Source organism: Carlito syrichta, unplaced genomic scaffold, assembly GCF_000164805.1.
Source record: "Carlito syrichta isolate Samal-C Ts95f unplaced genomic scaffold, Tarsius_syrichta-2.0.1 Scaffold288840, whole genome shotgun sequence".
NCBI classification, from domain to species: Eukaryota; Metazoa; Chordata; class Mammalia; order Primates; family Tarsiidae; genus Carlito; species Carlito syrichta.
Genome location: NW_007232936.1, coordinates 57,635 through 78,160, shown reverse-complemented (window position 1 = coordinate 78,160; position 20,526 = coordinate 57,635).

Below are 20,526 nucleotides of genomic sequence, written 5' to 3'. Positions count from 1 at the left end.
TTCGTGGTTGTTTATGTTTCCATATGAATTTCTGTGTTGTTGCTTCCAGATCTGAGAAGAATGTTCCTGGTAATTTAATGGGAATTTTGTTAAATCTGTAGATTGTTTTGGGTAGAATGGACATCTTAACAATGTTGATTCTTCCAATCTATGAGCATGGAATATTTTTCCATTTGTTTGTGTCATTGATTTTTTTGAGCAGTGTTTTGTAGTTTTCATTGTAAAGGTCTTTCATGTCTCTGGTTAGAAAGATGCCAAGGTATTTCATTATTTCATTTTTCTGTGGCTATTGTGAATGGGGTTGTGTTTTTTATTTGGGTTTCTATTTGTTTATTGTTTATTTGGATTTCTGTTTGTTTATTGCTTATTGGTGTATAGAAATGTGACTGTCTTTTGCATATTTATTTTACACCCTGAGACTTTACCAAAGTCCTTTATCAGAGCAGGGAGATTTTTGACAGATTTTCTTGGGTTTTTGAGGTATAGAAGCATGTCATCTGCAAAGACAGATAACTTGACTTCCTCTTTTCCTATTTGAATAGCCTTGATCTTCTTCTCTTGTCTGATTGCTCTAGCTAGGACTTCCAAAACTATGTTGAAAAGAAGGGGTGAGAGTGGGCATCCTTGTCTTGCTCTGGTTTTCAGGGGAAATTGTTCCAATTTCTGTCTGTTTAGCAGAATGTTGGCTGGGTGCTTCTCATATATGGCTCCTACTATTTTGAAGTGTGTTCCATCTATGTCTAGATGTTCAGGGGTTTTTATCAAGAAGGGGTGCTGGATTTTATCAAAAGCTTTTTCTGTGTCTAATGGTTTAATCATGTGGTTTTTGTTTTTACATTTGTTGACGTATTTAGTTACATTTATGGTCTTGCAAATGTTGAACCAACCTTGCATCCTGGGGATGAAGCCTACTCGATCATGGAGGATGATTTTTGAGATGTGTTTTTGGATCCGGTTTGCTAGGACCTTGTTGAGTATTTTAGCATCTATGTTCATCAAGGATATTGACCTGTAGTTTTCTTTCTTTGCTGGATCTTTACCTGGTTTGGATATCAATGTGATGTTAGCTTCATAAAATGATTTGGGGAGGTTCTATCTTTCTCACTTGCTAGAATGTTTTCAATAGGATTGGTATCAGTTCCTCCTTGTATGTATGTTTTATAGAATTCTGGTGGAAAGCCATCTGCTCCAGGGCTTTTTTTGTAGGTAGTTTTCTTATGACATAGTCAATTTCCTGGATTGTTATTGGTCTATTTAGGGTCTTGATTTCTTTTTGCTTCAACATGGGGAGGTTGTGTGATGTTGGAATGTCTTCTATTTCCTTTAGGTTTTCAAGTTTGTTTCCATAAAAGTGTGCATAGTAGTCTTTGATAATCTTTTGTATTTCTTCAGGGTCAGTTGTGATTTGATCTTTTGCATTTCTGATTGTGTTTATTTGGGCTTTTTCTTGGTCAGCCTAGCTAGGGGGCCTATCAGTCTTGTTTATCCTTTAAAGAACCAGTTTTTTGTTTCATTGATTTTTTTTGTATTATCTTTTTGTCTTCTATATCCCTAATTTGGGTTTTTATTTTGGTGATCTGGATTCTTTTGCTGAAGTTAAGATTTTGGTGGTCTTGCTTTTCCAGATTCCTTAGGTGATTTGTTAGACTTTTAACTTGTGATCTTTCCACTTTCTTCATGTGTGTTCATAAAGATATGAATTCCCCTCTTAGAACTGTTTTCTTGGCATTCCAGAGGTTTTGGTGAGATGTTTCTTCATTTTCATTTGTTTACAGGTATCTTTTAATCTCTGTTTTGATTTTCATATTGACCCAGGAGTTGTTTAGCATCATGCTATTTAGTGTCCATGTCATTGTGGGTTTTGGGGGGACTTTGTTGGTGTTGATATTTATTTTCATTTCACTGTGGTCTGAGAAATTGCATGGCAGTATTTCAATCTTATGGAATTTGTTTATGCTTGATTTATGACTGGGGATGTGGTCAGTCTTAGAGTACATTTCACGTGGTGATGAGTAGAACGCATATTCCGTGATAGTTGGGTAGAATGTTCTATAGGTATCAACTAAATTAATTTGGTCAAGTGTCACGTTGAGGTTCTGGATCTGCTTGTTGATTTTTTTGTCTTGATGATCTGTCTAGGGCTGTGAGTAGGGATTTAAGTCTCCAGCTATGATAGTGTTAGAGTCAGTATCTTTTATTTTACCTAGAAGCTGCTTTATGAAAGTTTGTGCTCCTATGTTGGGTGCTTATATGTTTAGGATGGGTATTTTTTGTTGATGGATTGAAACTTTTATCATTATGTAGTGACCTTCTGTATCTTTTTTAATTTTTGGAAGTTTAAGGAGTATTTTGTCTGATATTAAGATCACAACTTTTGTGAAGAATTTTCACAAAAACATTATTGTGATTGGTGTTGTGTCCTGTGCTAATGATAAAAGGAAAGCATAGCGCCACATCATGTCTCAATTTCTATGTTGATTTTTTGTGTTTTTTTTTTCCTTTTTTTACCCCCTCTTGATTTTTTCTTCCTATCCCTCCTGCAAAAGTAGAGAGGAGTTTGGATGGGATTCTGAGGATACTGAGGATCAGGTACCAATAAGAAAGACTGAACCATGGGAAACCAAGTTCTTCCACCTGACAAAGGGGCTATGGTACAGTCTTCACACAGCATGAGAAACCATTCAGGTGGGGCAGAATTTTACATGACTGTGACCTTTTGTACCTTTCTGAAATTTTCTTGCCCCATACCCAGTACCCTCAGATTATGTTCTGCTACCCAAAGTTCAGCCCTAGACCCAACCTCTAACCCCCTCTTCTCTTTTTTACTGGAACTAACTTCTCCTAAAAATCCAGAAATTTCAGTTAGACTATGCCTGGATTATTCCTGAGGTGGGGAGAGAACTTCTAGTGCTTCTGACTGGCATTATATTATTATACCCACTGATACCCCCAACAGCACACATACATGTAACATATGTCTGTTTGCTTATCAAACACGGTGAGACACTTTAGTAGTGAGCGTAGGTAAACGGATGGAGTGGGTCTGTGTCTTGCTGTAAGGAACTTTACAGACAGCAAAACAGGTACCAAGAAGTTATCTATTCCATACACTGGGATCTATCACTCTGTACTTTGGATGTTAGGGTATGTTTTATAGTAGAGGTTAAAAAAAAAAAAGCAACGTAGGCACAGATGAGCAAACAGTTAGATCTCAGGGGGAATGTAGAAGGTTTCATGGAGGTGGTGATGTTTGAATGTGATTTTGAAGGGTAGATAGATTTGTGATTTGCCTAACAGCAGTCTTGGAAATAAAAAAAGATAGACTATGAAGGAGTCTATTAAAAAACTGGAGAAGGGAAGAGGTAATAGGGCCAGGATTGAGGAGAAGACCTTACATTCTAGAGAGAATGCTAAGTAAGAACTCCTTTCATGGAGACAAGTTAAATATGAGAGGGGACGGAGTAACCATGTATCTAGTTCAGGTAACTGGGTGAACCCTGCTATCATTAAGCAAGATAGGAAATAAAATAGATGAATCTCCTTGTTCCTTAGGAAGGGACTAGAGGCAGGTATGAAATGCTGACTTCAACTGGCACAGGAGTTATTTTAGAGACCTGTGGGCATTCAGATCTATTACTTCCCTGTCTCAAGCACCTTCCCTTTAGTTCTTTAACATTTAGATGATGCTGCATGTGAATTGGCCCCTGGGGATTTTCTATAGGTTTTCCTCCTCATTTGAAAGTAAGATTTTAAGGGTAACATGATTACAAATGGTTGAAAAGTAAAAATTTTATTCAGATCACTTCTTAAGGAAGAAAAAATGGATTTATTTTTTATTTTTATTTTTTACTGTTTTACAGAATGTGAAAAGTAACATCATTTAAGCAGATTGTAAAAGAAAGTAGTTTAAGTATCTGTTCCTCTGACTTCCAGGTAGGTGGACAGTCTGTGAATCAACAGTGGTTCAGGGTCTGGCTCAGGCTTCTGGCTTCAGTCCTCCTCTGTCAGCCACTTGATTTAAGAGAAATGTGTCCAGGTCATTGAATTATAATTTCCTGAGTTATGCTGTGCACGTCCCATAGGAGAGTAAATGTAAGCCTCCTGTGAATTGAACTTTTTAATTCAGAAGGACTGAAAACAATCTCTCCTGAACCAAAATTTACAAGGACATGTTACAAACATAGACTATTTTTCCCTCTCCCACATCACCTTTTCCTCCATAAATACGTGCTCCTTGTCTTTATCTTTCCCCTACTCTTGTCTGTCATAGACTTTGACCTTGGTTTTGATTTACTTTCCCATTAACACATTGCCTGCTTTTTAATTTCCTGGTTTGACCTGAGGTTAAGATAAAATGTAGGGCTAGCAAACTGATGGACACAGGATCTTCCAACCTTTCTCACTTTCCCTGGGATCATGTCATGTTGATTTACACGTTCAAAAAATAAATTGCATCAGTTGACCCAGAGGTGATCAGACTCTAGGGGCCTGATTTATACTTGCCAAACTCAAGAGTTGGGCCAATATGCCAGAGTGCCAACACATTTGTTTATTCTCTATTGCACTGACAAGCAATTTCATTTCAGCTGATTATTGTATTAGTTTCTCAGAAAGAGAGTAAACCCAAAAAGAAGAATCAGAAGGTCATTTGGCAACTCAAAATTGGAATAGAAGTGACAGAATGACTTTAAGGGAAAGTTTCATTCATTTGTGAGAGATTATTGCACTTGTCTCTGTATTGGGACCTTTTGCTGGCCCCAGGTAGTTGGAAGAGACAAAGTTATGAATTATTTGCTATCTATATTTTCCAGCATTCCTTATAAATTATCATTAATTGATTGAACTAGGTCATCTCTAAAGTCTTATCTGAATCCAAATTGCTATGTACTGCTAAAAAGCCCCTCTCCATATGGACATGAATGGTGACTGGGTTTTATCTTCCTGATTAATGTTGAGGAGGTCAATCTCAGGCACTATAATATACTCTTAAAGACAGTATTAGTTTTCTGTTGCTTCCATAACAAATTGCCACAAACTCAGTGGCTTACAACAACTCCCTTTTTTTTTTTTGTCTCATAGTTCTGTATGTGAGAAGTCTGGGCACAGCATTGCTCAACTGGGTTCTGTGCTTAGAGTTTACAAGGCTAAAATCAGTGCTGTTAAGGTTGCATTACCTACTGGGCCTCTGGGGATGGATTTGCTTTCAAGATCATTCTGGTTTTTTTCCCAAACTCAGTTGCTTGCCATTGTTGGACTATATTCCCCATTTCTTTGCTGGCTATCAGCTGGGAGTCATCTTTTGCTCCTAGAGGCTACCTTCATTGCATCTCATGCTTTCTATGTAGTCCCCTCCAGCAAAGAAGATCAAGTTCCTCTCAAATTTCTAATCTCTCTGATTTCCCTTTCCTCCACATCTCATTAACTGGCTTTCTCTTCTTATTTTCCAGACTCATGTGATTACATTGACTCATGCAGATAATCCAGGATAATTTCCCTATTTTAAAGTCAGTTGATTAGTCACCTTTATTACATCTGCAAAGTCCTTTCACAGCAGTACCCAGATTAGTGTTTGAATAACCAGGGATGCTAATATTGGGGGTGGGAGAGGTAGGACCTTTTCACATTCTGTTTATGCAGTCTCATCAGCAACACTTTTTAATAATGTCATTACTTGAGTAATCATATCTATGGCTGATTTCATCTATACTTGTATATTCTTTTTATTTTCCCATTTTATGGGATAATATTTTCTGATCTTTCATATTTTAGTATTTTATTCGCTTGCTATAGATCATCATCTGTTGCAGAAAGCACATGTATCTGTTGGTTGAGTGATGGAGATTGATATTTCTTTTCTCCCACTCAGGGGAGGAAAACTTTTGGGGGTAGATGAGTTCTATTGTCATAGAATTTATAACACTTTTGGTTTTCACTAGATTAGTGATTCTCAATTCTGCCTGGGCTTTATAAGCCCGTAAGAAAAAATTTTAAGTATCAATACTTGGACCTTATTCTAGAGATCATGGTTTGTCTGTGGTAAAGTCAAGACATTGATTTTTAAGTTCCCCAGGTGATTCTAATATGCAGCCAAGGCTGAGACCTAATCGATATGCTCCCAACATTCTATTTTCAGGATAAGGAAAGCTGAGGCTGAGGATGAAAAATGACTCACTTGAAATCCCATAACCAGTGACAGATCTGGTGCTAAAATTCAAAATTCTGTACCACAAACAAAAAGTTTGTGGTTTAATTGTATGTACAGTTCAGTGCTCAGTAACTTTGTACAAAATGAGTGTTGAGAAGATCTGGAACACTCTGCTTCTTACTTCAGTAGCAAGATTCTTTCTAGAACTTTGAGAAATTATCAGACCTTGCAAAATAACTGTGTAAAGGTCTCTTCTCAGCCACTTAGTCTGCTTTATAAGCAATGAGAAACACAGATACATTCTGCACTAGCCAGGGAGTTACCCACATGGACCTCCATTACCTCTCAGTGCTCCAGAGCTGCACGATCCAATGCAGTAGTCACTAATCACACATGGCTGTTGATCACTTGAAATGGGATTAGTCCCAACTGAGAAGTGTGGTGAGTGTAAAATATACACCAGATTCAAAGATTCAGTATGAAAAAGATAGTACAAAATATCTCATTAATAGTTTTTACATTGATTACAAATGAAATAAAAATATTTTTAGATATATTGAGTTAAATAAGATATATTAAAACTAAATTTATCTATTTTTTATTTTTAATGTGGTTACTATGAAATTTAAAATTATGTATGTGACTGGCATTTGTGGTTCACGTTATATTTCTTTTAGATAGCACTGTTCTAAAGATCATTTTCTATTTAAGCTATTAACAATGAATGGGCCAAGTCTAAGCTATTACACCCCCTGTAATCTTGAAGAGTGAGTGGTACATCGCAAACTTCTTGGAGATGAGACATGACATTGATCTGCCCTATGTTTGCCATCTATCTGGCAGCCAGTCAGTCTGGCCAAATAGACTATTTTTACATATAGGCTTAAAGGAAGCAGGATGATGCCCCTGTGTCATGGAAAGAGCACACTGCACAGCTCTTAAGTAATGTACCCAGAAGAAGACCAAGTATTCCTGGAGGTACTGATGCATAAAGATGAATATTTTATCCCTTGAGCTATACAATATAGCACTTGAGGAAATCGTCATGTCAGCATTTATGAATGATCACAGTCCTTAACAGGCCTTTTGCACTGGAAATATGGTGTCCACATCTCTTTGTAATTCACATCCAAACTTTACTCTTTTATTTGCTCTCTGTAGTTTTTCATGGTTCACTGCTAATCCATCATGTGTTTAGTCTGCCTAGTTTACGGTTTAAGAAGCAGCTTGGGAAAGTAAAGGTAGTCCTCAAATCCTACCCAGAAATGTTGTCTTTGTGAGCTTGAAAAATGTACTTAACTTCTCTAAGCTCCTCTAAACTTTCATTTTCTCGTTTGTAAAATGAGTCCCTCTCTTACAGGGACTGTGTGAAGGTTGAATAATCAGGCACACTTATTCATTTAGGCATATTTTTTGGTGGACATCTACTTTTAATAAGCCCAAGTCTAGTTGTTAGGGATGCAGTAGTGAGTAAGAAACAGCTACTGCCTCCAGGTTTCTCACGGCTAAAAGAAGAGAAAGACAAGGAGCCCAGTAGCATATATGAGTAGCCCTCAGTCTATGACAGCTATTATTACACTGCACGATGCAGGATCTGCTTATAACAAAATTATGGAAGGGTGTTCAGGTAAGGGAATTGAGGTCCAAGGTGATTAAATGACTACCCTAGTAACCAAGTCAGGCAATGTTGGGCTGGTGCCCGGGGCACAAGATTGCTGACTCCTCTAGTAATCCTTTTCCTAGGAGATCACATTGCTTCACTCTTGGTTTCCCAATTTGTTTACCTTAAAGAACAACTTTACCATGCTGGATTTGGTGAAGGGAAAGAAATGTTTCTCTCAGTTTTTGCTACATGTATTATCAGGGCACGCTAGCAACTGTCTTTGAAAAGTCTGTTTCTATTATGTTAACTCCAAGGAAGGCAGGAACATGTGCATTTACTTAAAATACAAACAGCATTTAGTACACTATAACTTATGCTAATCATCATTAGATTGTTATTTCATCAAGATGATTAACTTTTGTTTGAAGTCTTTATTCTGTGAGAACTCATCTCCCATAGTCTATTTATCTCCTGTTAGTTCAAGTGAAACAAAGAAAATTTTTATCTTTGAGCCTAAAAAATATTCCAACATCTTCAAATATATTTATAGAACAGTCTCTCTTTTTTCCATATGATCTATCATAGCAATAAAAAAATCAGATTTTAAAAATTAACTACTTGTATAAAGAGAAGGAAAACAGAAAGAGGTTTCCTTTCTCACATTCTGTTTTGGGAGAAAATGACTTGGTAGGAGCAATGGTGTAAAGAAAAATATAAGAGGAAGCATACTGTTCAAAATAAGTACCTATGCAATTGATTTTCTCTTCTATGTAAGAATAACACCTGCATCATGAATCCACAAACACCAAGTGAGTCAGGTTGGGTGAGTTGATGACCTTCCACAGGGATAGTTGTTATAACATGGTATAGCAAAGTGCTAAGTGGGTCCTAGTGAACTTAAACAATGCCACATGTATTGAGAAAGTTCCACTCTGAACAGAATAACCATGCATATCAAGATAGAAACAGAAACAGTACCAAGCATCTGACTACTGAAATACCCTGCCTTCCTTCACACCTCCATGAAGGAAGAGATAGAGACATTCAGGCTCCTATAACCCAGCGACTTTTTCTGAGTTCTCCCAGGAAGAGGTTTAGCTTCAAGGCAAACCTTCTGTTTTTGGAATTGTTGAACCAATTTTCAGTTTTAGAAATATATGATCCACAAAACAAATGATCTGAACCAGTGACAGCAGCATAGAATATTCTAACAGTAAGTAATGTAGTGATTGGGTGAGGACACGGAGGAATTAGTCCCCAGTGTATTTTCTACACAATTGGCCCTACTTATAGAAGGTGTGTTTTTGCACATAAACCTAAGCATGATGGGCAGCATGCCTGCCTTATCTTAGGAGATTCATTTTTACATTATGATGGTCCTTCCCCATCCTTAGACCCTTATGTGATGTAAGTGTTTGATTTAGGAACAGAGTCTTATATGTTGTGGATGCCCAAGATCACATTTGCTGATTGCTTTGCCACCTGCCTAGACATCTGTTTCCTGATATACAAATGAGGGCCATACTCCCAATATACCACTTATAAGGGTACATTATAGACATAAATCATCTGTTTGTTACTACTATCAGAAAGACTGTAATAGTTGTAATAAGTAACCCTTATTGGACACATGCGGAAGAAATACAAAATACTTTGAATAGATCATTTCCAACCTAATCCTAATTTTTCTATGAAAAAGATAAAAATATTAACATATCCATATTAGAGATGCGTAAATTGAGGCTTGGTAAAGCCAGGATTTGAACCTAGCCTTCTGTGACTCCAAAGCACTTTTACTTAGCCCACTAAGCTGACTCTTTGTATAAACAAAGACCAAGAATAGCATCTGTGGTAGAAGCTGATGTTAATGTCTGTTTACCTAGGAAAGTATCTATGAACGATCATTAACTAGATGTGATCAACTGAAAGTGGATCAGATGTCATCAAATGAAATCAAATGTCCAGGGTTTGCTCAGCAGCAGTGTCTCTTACAATTTGTATTGATGTTAACAGATTGCTTAATCTTTGTACCTGTTCCCTTTCATGGTGCCTAGACAGCATCATTCTTTTCCCCAGGCAGTGGTGTACTGGATCCAGCTCTTTCTGCATCTGAATCCACATTCAGTGAGTTCACATTGGTAGCTTAAAATTAGCCTTGGTGGAGGTATTTATACCACAGAAATTGACCAGCACTACAGATCATGCCCCCCCTTTTTTTTTCATTCTAGGGAGACAGTTATTAAATATTTACTACTACACTATTGTCTATGACTCAAATATAAATATAGTGTGAATAGTCACACTTCTGAAGGTAAACAAATGTATACCAGATACCCTGCAAAAACCTTCCGCAAATATAATTATACCTAAATCGCCTGAGTCTTCAGTGAGTCCTTGATTCCTATTATTCTGCATTTGGGAGGGCCTCTTAAAACATAACCATAATGATTTTATGTGTCATTGGAAATTTTTTTAAATGTTCTTTTTTGTTACAAAAGCAAATATGCTCACTGTAGTAGTTTACTGTTTTTGAATGCAAGTACACACATACAATACATAAAATGTTTAAGACAATGCTGCAAATAGAAATAATATGAGGCACATATGTAATTTAAATTTTTCCACTGCATTCACACACCACATAACATTTTGGTCAACGATGAGCTACCTTTATGTTGATGGTCCCATAAGATTTTAATACCATATTTTTACTGCACTTTTTCTATGTTTAGATGCATAAATACTTACCATTTTGTTACCATTGCCTACAATATTCAGTATACTAACATGCTATACAGCTGTGTAGCCTAGGAGCAATAGGTATACCATATAGCCTGATTGTATAGTAGGCTTTACCTTCTAGTTTTGTTTAAGCATACTTTATGATGTTTGCACAACAGCAACAGTATTACCTAATAATGCATTCATCAGAGAGTATTCCCATCATTAAGTGATGCATGACTATAGTCACCTTTTAAAAAATAAGATGAAACAGGTGATATTAGTTTTAATAATATATTTTATTTGACTCAAAAGTCAGAAATATGATTTTAACATGTAGCCAATATAAACATTATTGAGATATTTTGCATTTTTTTGGTATCAAGCCTTGTACATTTTATGCTTACAGCACATATACATTTAGATGCTAAATTTTCATCAGAAATGCTTAATGTGATTTAGATTTCATAAAATGTAAAGCTGAAAAAGTGGATTCGCATACCTGACCTTTTTCAAATATACTTAAATATTTAGGTGATTTTTCTTCTTTTAAAAACTTGCCATGGCAGGTCTTTCTGGTATGAATCTTTTTTCTTCCTTCTTTCTTTTCTCACTAATAAACTTTGTTTGAAAACTTTAAATATATATTTAACTAAAATAGTTAATTAATTCAGATTAAATGAAATTTAAGTTATTATTTATATTATATGGAGCAACGGTGTAAAGTAAAATATGAAAAAAGAAACATACAATTCAAAATAAGCATTCATGCAATTGATTTTCTCTTCAATCAATTGCCATGTTTCAAGCACTCAAGAAGCCACATGTGAGTGGTGGCAACAGGACTGGTTAGTATAGGTACATACCATATGTGTGATTTTATAGAAACAGAGTCCTACTATATATGCTACTGCAAAAGGTGTTTTCTTCCCTCACACTTTATATATCTAAAATTCCCATCCTGTGTTTTCTACTGTATCCCTGAGAAAAAAGAAATCTCAGCCAAAGTATAGTTTTATAAAAATTGTGAGTGTTTTTTCTTCCTCACTAATGGGAAGGAAATAAATTGACCTAAGGTATTTTAGATCTGACCGGGTTTCAAATGATCATAACCATTAAAAGTAGGTAATGACATGAACTGTGAATGCAAGCTGTTCCAAGAAATGCCTGGTGCTAATGAGAATGGGTAATTTCAAATGCCCTCTTGAATTAGCCTCTTTTTCTGGTCTGAGTTCTTAGAAAAGCTTCACCAGGAGATCAACTAGATTCAGTTTTACAATATTTCATTAGTAATTAATAGTGGTATTTACTTCTGCCATATAGTAATATGCTAACATCACACTTCTAATGATGCTTTTGACCACTTTCCTTTTAAATACTTGATACAAATTAGGTGTGGGTGATTTTGGGTAGTAGTAGTTTTTTTTCCCTCCAAACTACAAATCAGATGTGTGCACAATTTCCCCTGCATGGATTAATAAACTTTTAATATTATTTTTCATAAAAATGGTATGAAGATTTTTCACAAAACAGTCTTCACATTAAATTCGCCTTATCTCTATTAAATTCACATTAACTACTCTTTATCTTTATGTAGCTATCTCTCACATCTAGTAGTGACCTCTCGTCTCTCTCAATTTTTGGTCTCTTACCTTCATCTTCCCAGTAGACATTTCTAACATTTCCAAAAGTCTTGTAATTGTCTCGAACACCAAGTACTCAAGCAAGCTCTAACCTTTTCTTTCCCCTAAACAACTCAGATCTCTAAGTCCTGATTTCTATCACTAGCACTACATTTCATTAACACATATACTAAGTCATTTGTGATAAACATGTCTTTATCATCTCCTATATCCTGTCATCACTATATCTTATCAATTATTTCTCACTGGTGTTAAGAAAGCATGAAGGGCAAATTTCTCATGAGGAAAATCCACTTTTGCACAAAACCTCTAGAGCCTTTCTGATCAAAATTAGTTGAAAATGCTATTTTAGTCTGGTCCTGTCTTGCCAATCTAATTATATCCTCTCCCCTTCATAATTCTCAACCTTGTTTCTATTCACTAGCCTCCTCAGAATATTACCCTAAACCTACTCAGAATTTGTACTCATGCCTAAAACATTCTTTTTACCCATACAAGTTCACCACAGCCCCTCTCACTTTTCTTTACTCTTCACAATCTTATCTGTCATTTAGTTCTAATTTTAAGCTACTCAATTCAGTAGCTGATTTTTCTCCACTCTGACCTTCCATTTTTAGGTACTCTCTTCCTTTTCACAGTTTTATGTACTTGTATAGCCTAATTCTTGAAGTCAAAACCCAAGATTTTGATTGTTTTTGCATTAATTTCCAGAGTGTCTCACACAATGCTAGCAGGAACTAGTAGTTCAAAAAATATTTGTTAATTTTAAATTAAAAAGAAATGAACCAATTGCTTTTTTTGCCTGGAGTTGGTTATAACATGTTGGAAAAAATCTCATATCTAATCTTCATCTCTTCCCATGTGTTTATGGACTATTTTATAGTCAAGGAATAAGTCAGTGTATCGTAGGGCCTAATCATGTAGTGGAGACCTCTTCTGCTGGGCAGTCTACAGATTTAAAACTCATGCCAGCAACATTACACTAGTTTTCAGCAGGCTCTTTCTTGAGGAAGTGGGGAGGGGAAACAGGCAAAAATGTCTCAGGCATTGAGGGTAGAAATGGTGTGGGTTTCATTATGCAAGAATAGAAGCCCCTTTTTTTTTCCCTCATGCAGAAAATCTTGCCATGAGGCTATAGCCAAAAATGTATAAATATCATAAGAAATTTAGAGAGGGGCTTTCCCCAGGAAAATATTGCAAGCTTTAAAAACTAAGTGGACTAAGGAGTAGTTTGGTAGATTCCTCAGAACAATTCCTGCTTCCTCAGTACTTAGATTGTGGAGTAGGGTAGACTTTAGGTAGATTCCTGTACTTCTGGGTTAATAGATATATGTGATAAATTTAGGGGTCTGAGCAAATATGGCTTAGGGACAGAGAATAGAAGGACTTCCTCTTCCTTACATTTGGCACATCATTGATAGATTAAAGTGACAAATTTTGTGTATCAGCACTCTGTCCTCTCTTAGGGACAGTTTAACTCAGCTAAAATCTAATAAAGAAAGATTCTCTTATCTAGAAGCTGCCATGTGGTACTCTGCAAAGCTGCTGTGGGCAGCTTACAATGAAACTGAATGTTATGTTTGTTGACCTGACTCATGTGATGGCACTACAGAGAGTTCTCCAGGGGAATGGAGAGAGGGTTACTTCTGGGGTCATTCCTACTAAGCCAACATCAGTAGAAGGAAGGGAGAGAATTAGATTCTAATAAAGCAGTTAGCGCCTACTGAATCCATTCACATTTCTCTATCCTCCTCCTGGCTGCCAGTCCTAGTTAAAGTGTTAGGCCAGTTTCCTATGCAATGCTCTAGGCAGAAGTAAATTTGGGAGAGTGGCAGTTTTAAATACCTCCGTTTCTGCTATAGGAATGTGCAAACAAATTTCTGGTTAATTTTGCTTTTCTGGTTTGTTTTTGTTTTGTGAGCTAGAGTATGTCTATGGAAATATGCTTGACTTGCAAAGGAATTGTGATAATTGCAGTTTCTTATCTGGAAGAAGTGAAGTTCATTTTTTCAGGCAACAGTTTTCAAAAGTTTGAGAATTGGAGGGGGGTCATCTACATTCATCTGAAACAAAAGTCACTTGTTTCTGGCATCTGCCAGATCTCTTTGAGGTAACTGAAGAAATAACTTTCAAACAGGAGAAAGCACCCTACTTCATTTCAGCCTGATTAGGGATACCAAAAGGGTTATTTTGTTTTGCTCAGGTTTGCTCTGTAATAAAAATGAGACTAATAGAGGTACTGGTAGAGTTCATGGTATAACAACCAGATATGCCTGAATGATTGTAAATAGTGCAATTTTTATGGAAATGTCACAACTGAGCTTTAGAGAAATGCAAACCTGTTCATATTCTTACTCAGGTGGGAAGCAAAAAATTTTGCCTGGGAATTGGGGATGCATTGTTACATCCTGATATCATTGCCAGTGGAGCCTTCTTTCTCTGACACTGTCAAGGAGGATGGCTAGTAAAATTAATACTACTTGCAGCATCCAGTTTCTCAATACTTTTCCCACTTAACAAAATCAAATTGAAAGGAAATATCCAGTTACCAACACGATGGAATTTGCAGCCTGTAACATATTTGTTTTTAGCCTTTTATATATTTCTGCTAGCGGCTTCCAACAATAATTACATAGCCTGTTCATCTAGGAGTAAAGAACATAGAGAGAGATGCTTAGTGGTTTACATTTGCAAAGTAGATGAAAATGAGGCAAGGCCATTAGCCCAGGGCCTTCCAGTTTAGAAATTTAAAACAGATGTAATGACCACAATTCACATTTGTTTGAAATCTTACAGTTGGCAAAGTGTGTTCATTTGCACTTTCACACTTGATCCTTCAAGGACCTCATTGGGCAGTGTATGATCGGGGTTTCTCATATGTGTGGGTGTGCACATGAGTATTCAGATGCAGGAAGATATTCAACATAGAGATGCATTTTCTTCAGGATTTTTTTAAGAACATAAAATTATATAGAACAAAGAAACGATGGGTCATCCACTGTCTAGAAATGAAAATATAGAACATAAGACATTTTATCCCGATTTAGAATTACACATCCATTGCCAAGTGACCATGCCTATAGGCCCATGAAAATAAATATTCCTGTGCTTCATTTCAGCCTGATTAGGGATACCAAAAGGGTTATTTTGTTTTGCTCAGGTTTGCTCTGTAATAAAAAGGAGACTAATAGAGGTACTGGTAGAGTTCATGGTGTAACAACCAGATATGCCTGAATGACTGTAAATAGTGCAATTTTTATGGAAATGTCACAACTGAGCTTTAGCGTATTTAGCATTAGTTGTCAGATGCAGCAACCACACTACAAAAGGTAGTATGTTGAGTGTTGAGTTCACTTTTAACTAGGCCAAACTTGTCTCTAAAGATCCTGGATGTGGACACCTTGGTTTATTTTTTTCAAAAAAGTTTATTACCTTCTTCCAGACAAAGGTGTGTGCTGGCTGAGGTGTGTGCTAAGACATGTTGATCCACTCCCTCATTTCTCAGACTGAAGGCTCCAGGTGTGGCCACACTTAGACTTTCAAATGGCTAACAAGTCCCTCTTATTGTCTGAGGTGTTGACATACCTGGGTCATTCAGAGCCACATTTCTTATAAAACTAAAAACCCACAAGGACATACCATCCTAGGAAGGACACCTAAGTACAGACATATCTTTTCCCTTTGCTTCTCACCTTATTTCTGCTTCCCTTCTAGTTAAACCTCCTTAGAATGGCTCATTAGCACCTTGTTTTGAGTGTTACTTGGTGTCTTTTGTTCACTGGGAAACAGACTGAAGAATGCTACTATTACACCAGATTATTCTGTTTTTCCTTTTATGGCCTGCAGCTCAAGGCCCCATGCTTGGTGATACTGCTGACAAGTTTTTCTATTTCCAGATCAAATTAAAGTGAACCACACTGGTCCTGTTATTGAAGCAGTGCGTGGGGGTCATTTGCTGTGAGGTGGTTCTGTGGCTGTGGGCCAGGATGTGACAATCTCTAGTGTTCATGTTATTTCCTGAGGCGAGAGCCATGGGAAGTAGAATTTATTATAACCTGCTGTTTGTGTTCATGAAAAGTATGACGATATAAGATTCTGGGGCAGTGAAGGACTTACTAGGGTTCATTCTATAACTGATGCATCAGCCCATCCATGGTTTAATCAGTCTTTAAACAGTATTTCATGATGGTAGTCTGCTTTTAATTGTTTGACTTTACCTTATTCTTTTGTAATTGCAGGTCCTACAGGTATGGATCTTTGGCAGCTGCTGTTGACCTTGGCATTGGCAGGCTCAAGTGATGCTTTCTCTGGGAGTGTAGGTGAGTTCTGCTTTCCTATTCCCACCCTCAGTGTTTAAAAACAACACTGAACCTGACTAGTTATGTCTAAGTTTTTTGGGTGATTTAATTAAAAGATGCAAGCTTTATGTAGCAGCAAATAAGAAACTTGCCTTAGCTTTAAAATCATAAACTGGGAGACCTTTTCTGTAGATGTTTTAGGAGGAATACAGTAGTCAGCCTTGGCATCTGATGTTGTTTTCATATGAAAATTAATGCTACAAATCATCCTAAGGGCATTTATGTTGAAGACAAGCCAGGTCTCTTGTCCTCAGGCTCTAGGAGAGATATTGAAATTGCACTGAAGGGTTATTAACCTACTGTTCACTCAACATATCTGTGACTAAGGATATCATAGTCCATTTCCAGAGCTCAGAATTCAGGCTTGTTAATCATATTCTCTGAGAAGGAAATTGCTGGTTTCAAATGAATTTCACCTCTCACTCTCTGGGTGATTACAAATTTGGCTAAGTTGAGGGAAGAGACACCTGAAATAGTTGAATGATATGCCCAGAAAATATGAGCTTGCCTGGTCATCTCTTTAATTCTCGTTCCTTTTTTATACCCTTCTCCTGGTAGAGAAGTCTCAATATATTTAAACTATATTTCATAGAAGACATAACTAAAACAAGGAAAAGTAGTGGAAGTGAAAAGGAAGAAAAATTTTTCTGTGCCGAAAGAAAACTTGTTATAAAACGGTGGGAGACTTTTTTTTTTTTTTGAGTTGGAGTCGCACTCTGTCGCCCAGACTGGAGTACAGTGGCTGCTCCTGGTCACCGCAGCCTCGACTTGCTGGGCTCCGGCGATCCTTCTGCTTCAGCCTTCCCAGTAGCCGGAATTACAGGCATGCACTACCACGCCCGGCTGATTTTTTGATTTATTGTAGAGATGAGGTCTTGCTGCCCAGGCGGGTCTCGAACCCGCGGGCTCAGGCAATCCACTCACCTCAGCCTCCCAAAGGCGTGGGATTACAGGCTGAGCCACCGAGAGAGACTTTTTAAAAGATCATCTTGAATAGTTGATACCTTTTCTTGCCTGGGCTTCAACAGAGGAAAGAAACAATATATTTCTCCTAGGCTCTGACACTGCATTTAGTTGTTGCTTTAGACGTGTTTGACTTCCTTACTCACCATGCAACTCATGTTGGAAAACACGGTCTAACAGCAGACTTAGTGCCTTAAGGTGTCCTCCCTGACCTTCTAGCCAAAAATAAATCTGTAGTAGTGAGCTGCTGAGAGAGACCAGAGTACCCTAGAAAACAAGGATAAAATATGTTATTTTATCTCTTATAGTAATTTCAAAATATTTATAGAAAAGAAGTCATAATTGTTTGAAATATTTTTGGGTCTCTCTGGTGTAATAATGTCAGCATTATGCAAGTCAAACATGGTGAGAATTGCAGGCTCCATTTCAGCAGCTCTTCCCAAGGCTGGTTTTAGATCCTGGTTCTGTGCCAAAAAATTGCAGCTGAGATCTTCTGCTGTTCCAAAGTCATGGTGGTTTAATCTCTTCTTTCTTCATTAAGGTGACATTCACTCCACTGGGCAAGACCTGGGGAATTTTAAAAACCTGTGAAATGAAAAGTATGGTGTAGAAAATCCTTAAAGAAAATTAAAAATCCCTTCCCAGCTGAAAGATTACAGCTCAAATTATGTTTCAGACCTAGAGAATCTGCGAGCAGCATTTATTTGAGCTGCTTCAACATTTTAGTAAACCTTTGAGTTCATAGGAAAGTGGAGGAAAAAAATTGTAAGTTGGCTGTAATGTTTGCATTTTGTTTTGTTTTGTTTTGTTTTGTTTTGTTTGGAGTTGGAGTCTCATTCTGTCATCCAGGCTGGAGTGCAGCGGCATGCTCACGACCACCCCAGCGTCGACCTGCTAGGCTCTGGTAATCCTTCTGCCTCAGCCTTTCAAGTAGCCAGAACTACAAGCACACACCACTGAGCCTGGCTAATTTTTTTTTTTTTTTATTGTAGAAACGAGGTCTCGCCAAGTTGCCTGGGCTGGTCTCAAACCCACTGACTCAGGCAATCCACTCGCCTTGGCCTCCCAAAGTGCTGAGCCCAGCCTTGTTTTGCTTTTAATAGTTTTATTTGACTTGCTTGTTTGGGGAGAGCAGAGCATAAGAAAGTGCAATGGTTTATAGTAAACTCAAATAATATATCCTACTGGTGCTTAGTTATAGAAAGTCATTTAATAAAGGAAAAAAAAAATTTTTTTCCCACTTGAGCTAGCCAAAATTCCCTTTCCCTTTTGGGAATATGCACATACTGCAGAATACTTTATTGAAATGGCCTGGGAATCAAGGATGGTGTAGGTGAGCATGTTGAGCATGTATGAGCACACTTGCCTCTGTATGTATTTTCTAGTTCTGGCCACATATCTAATGAGTTCAGCCAAAGTTAGCTGTCTCAGATAACATGTCTCAGATGACACTTATGGGTCATGTGCTTCTTTTTCTGCCAGGTCTGTATTGTATCCAAATCATTTTATTTTTATTTTGTCTTTATTGTTGAAGACAGACTAAAAATATAGGAAACAATTTTAAAGAGAATAGATACCACAATCCATTTACTTGAAGTTGCTTGGTGAATGAAAGATGTGGCATTGCTCAGTAAATGATCTTGGAAGCATTTTCTGGAGAAAAGTCATCTGGGAGCTGAAAGAAGACGACAGATCTGTGTGCCTGGGGGAGGTTGGCACTTGAGCAAGTTTTCTTTTCTTTTCTTTTCTTTTTTCTTTTTTCTTTTTTTTTTGCTTGGGCCGATGAGCAATTAGAAGTATACTGGCCTCAAGAGAATTTTTTAAAATTAAAACTAATTGACCTGTGGGAAATGTAATGAGAACTAAATATTGAACCAGGCTATCACTATGTTAGCTAAAGTATTGTAATAAACGTTCTCTCTCTGTCTCTCATCTTTAGTATGAAGTTCTATATCCTCAACGTTGATTACATAGTCTCAAGGAGAATTTCTTATTCCAAAGTCAGTAATGATCAACAATGCCTCATTTTCAAAGGGCTTCACATAGTTAGCCTATCAACTGTTGCATCCAAATTGCTTCTGCTGAAATGATGTTGTTAATGAGAGATGTGCATAAAGATCTGATAGGTATAAGTATACTTCCAAGAAGTACCTGTTATCAATTAGATCATATAATTCAATCTATCCAGACCTGAGCATCCCCTTTGACCTCAGTAATCTAAGGTGGAAATAGACAAGTCCCTGCCCTGTAGAAGTTATTTCTGTCTGGGATATGAGGAACTTTTAGAAATTAATAAGAGACTGTACAACTTTAAAGTTTAGATTATATGATAAAGACAAATGATGAAGTTACTCCGAAAAACAAATCCAATGTATAGATAGTCCTTAAAAGCTTTCTATTTTAAAAACTTGACCTTAGAGATATGAGAACAGTGACTCTTCCCTCAAGGATTTGTCATGAGTTAAGACATTAGGAATTTACACTAGGAATTACAATACCAGCAGTATATATTAATTGTCAAAATGGCTTCAGGCACACTGTACGGGAGTAGTGATGAAGGAAGGGTCACCTCGGCTATGATAAATTAGAGAAAGCGTCCTGAAAAAGGTTGGCATTGTTTCAGTGGGGACTGGAATGCTGGGTCAAGATTTTAAAAGGCTGAGAGAACAGAAAAATTAATAGAACAGAAAAAGTAATTATAGCTGATGTGATAAAGCAACAACATCCACAGAAGTATACAGGTATAAATTTAAGGTGTCCATGGAGAACAATTCATTCAGTTACTGAGTTTATACTATGCACAGGGCACTGTGCTAGGCAATTAGTGGTTTTATTTTATGCATTTAACATTCAACAAATATTTCTTGAGCACTTACTGTGTGTTATATGGGCATTATATTTGTAATTATTTCTCTTGGAAGTAAACTTAGGACAGTAGATTTGAGTCACAGTGTAGAAGATCAGAGATGACAAAGGCTTTATAGAAAAGGCAAAGGTTTCTTGCTGGACTTTGAAGAATAGATAGTATTTGAAGAAGGAGAAAAGAAGGGAGACTTATATTCCTTTTTTTTTTTTTTTTTTGAGTTGGAGTCT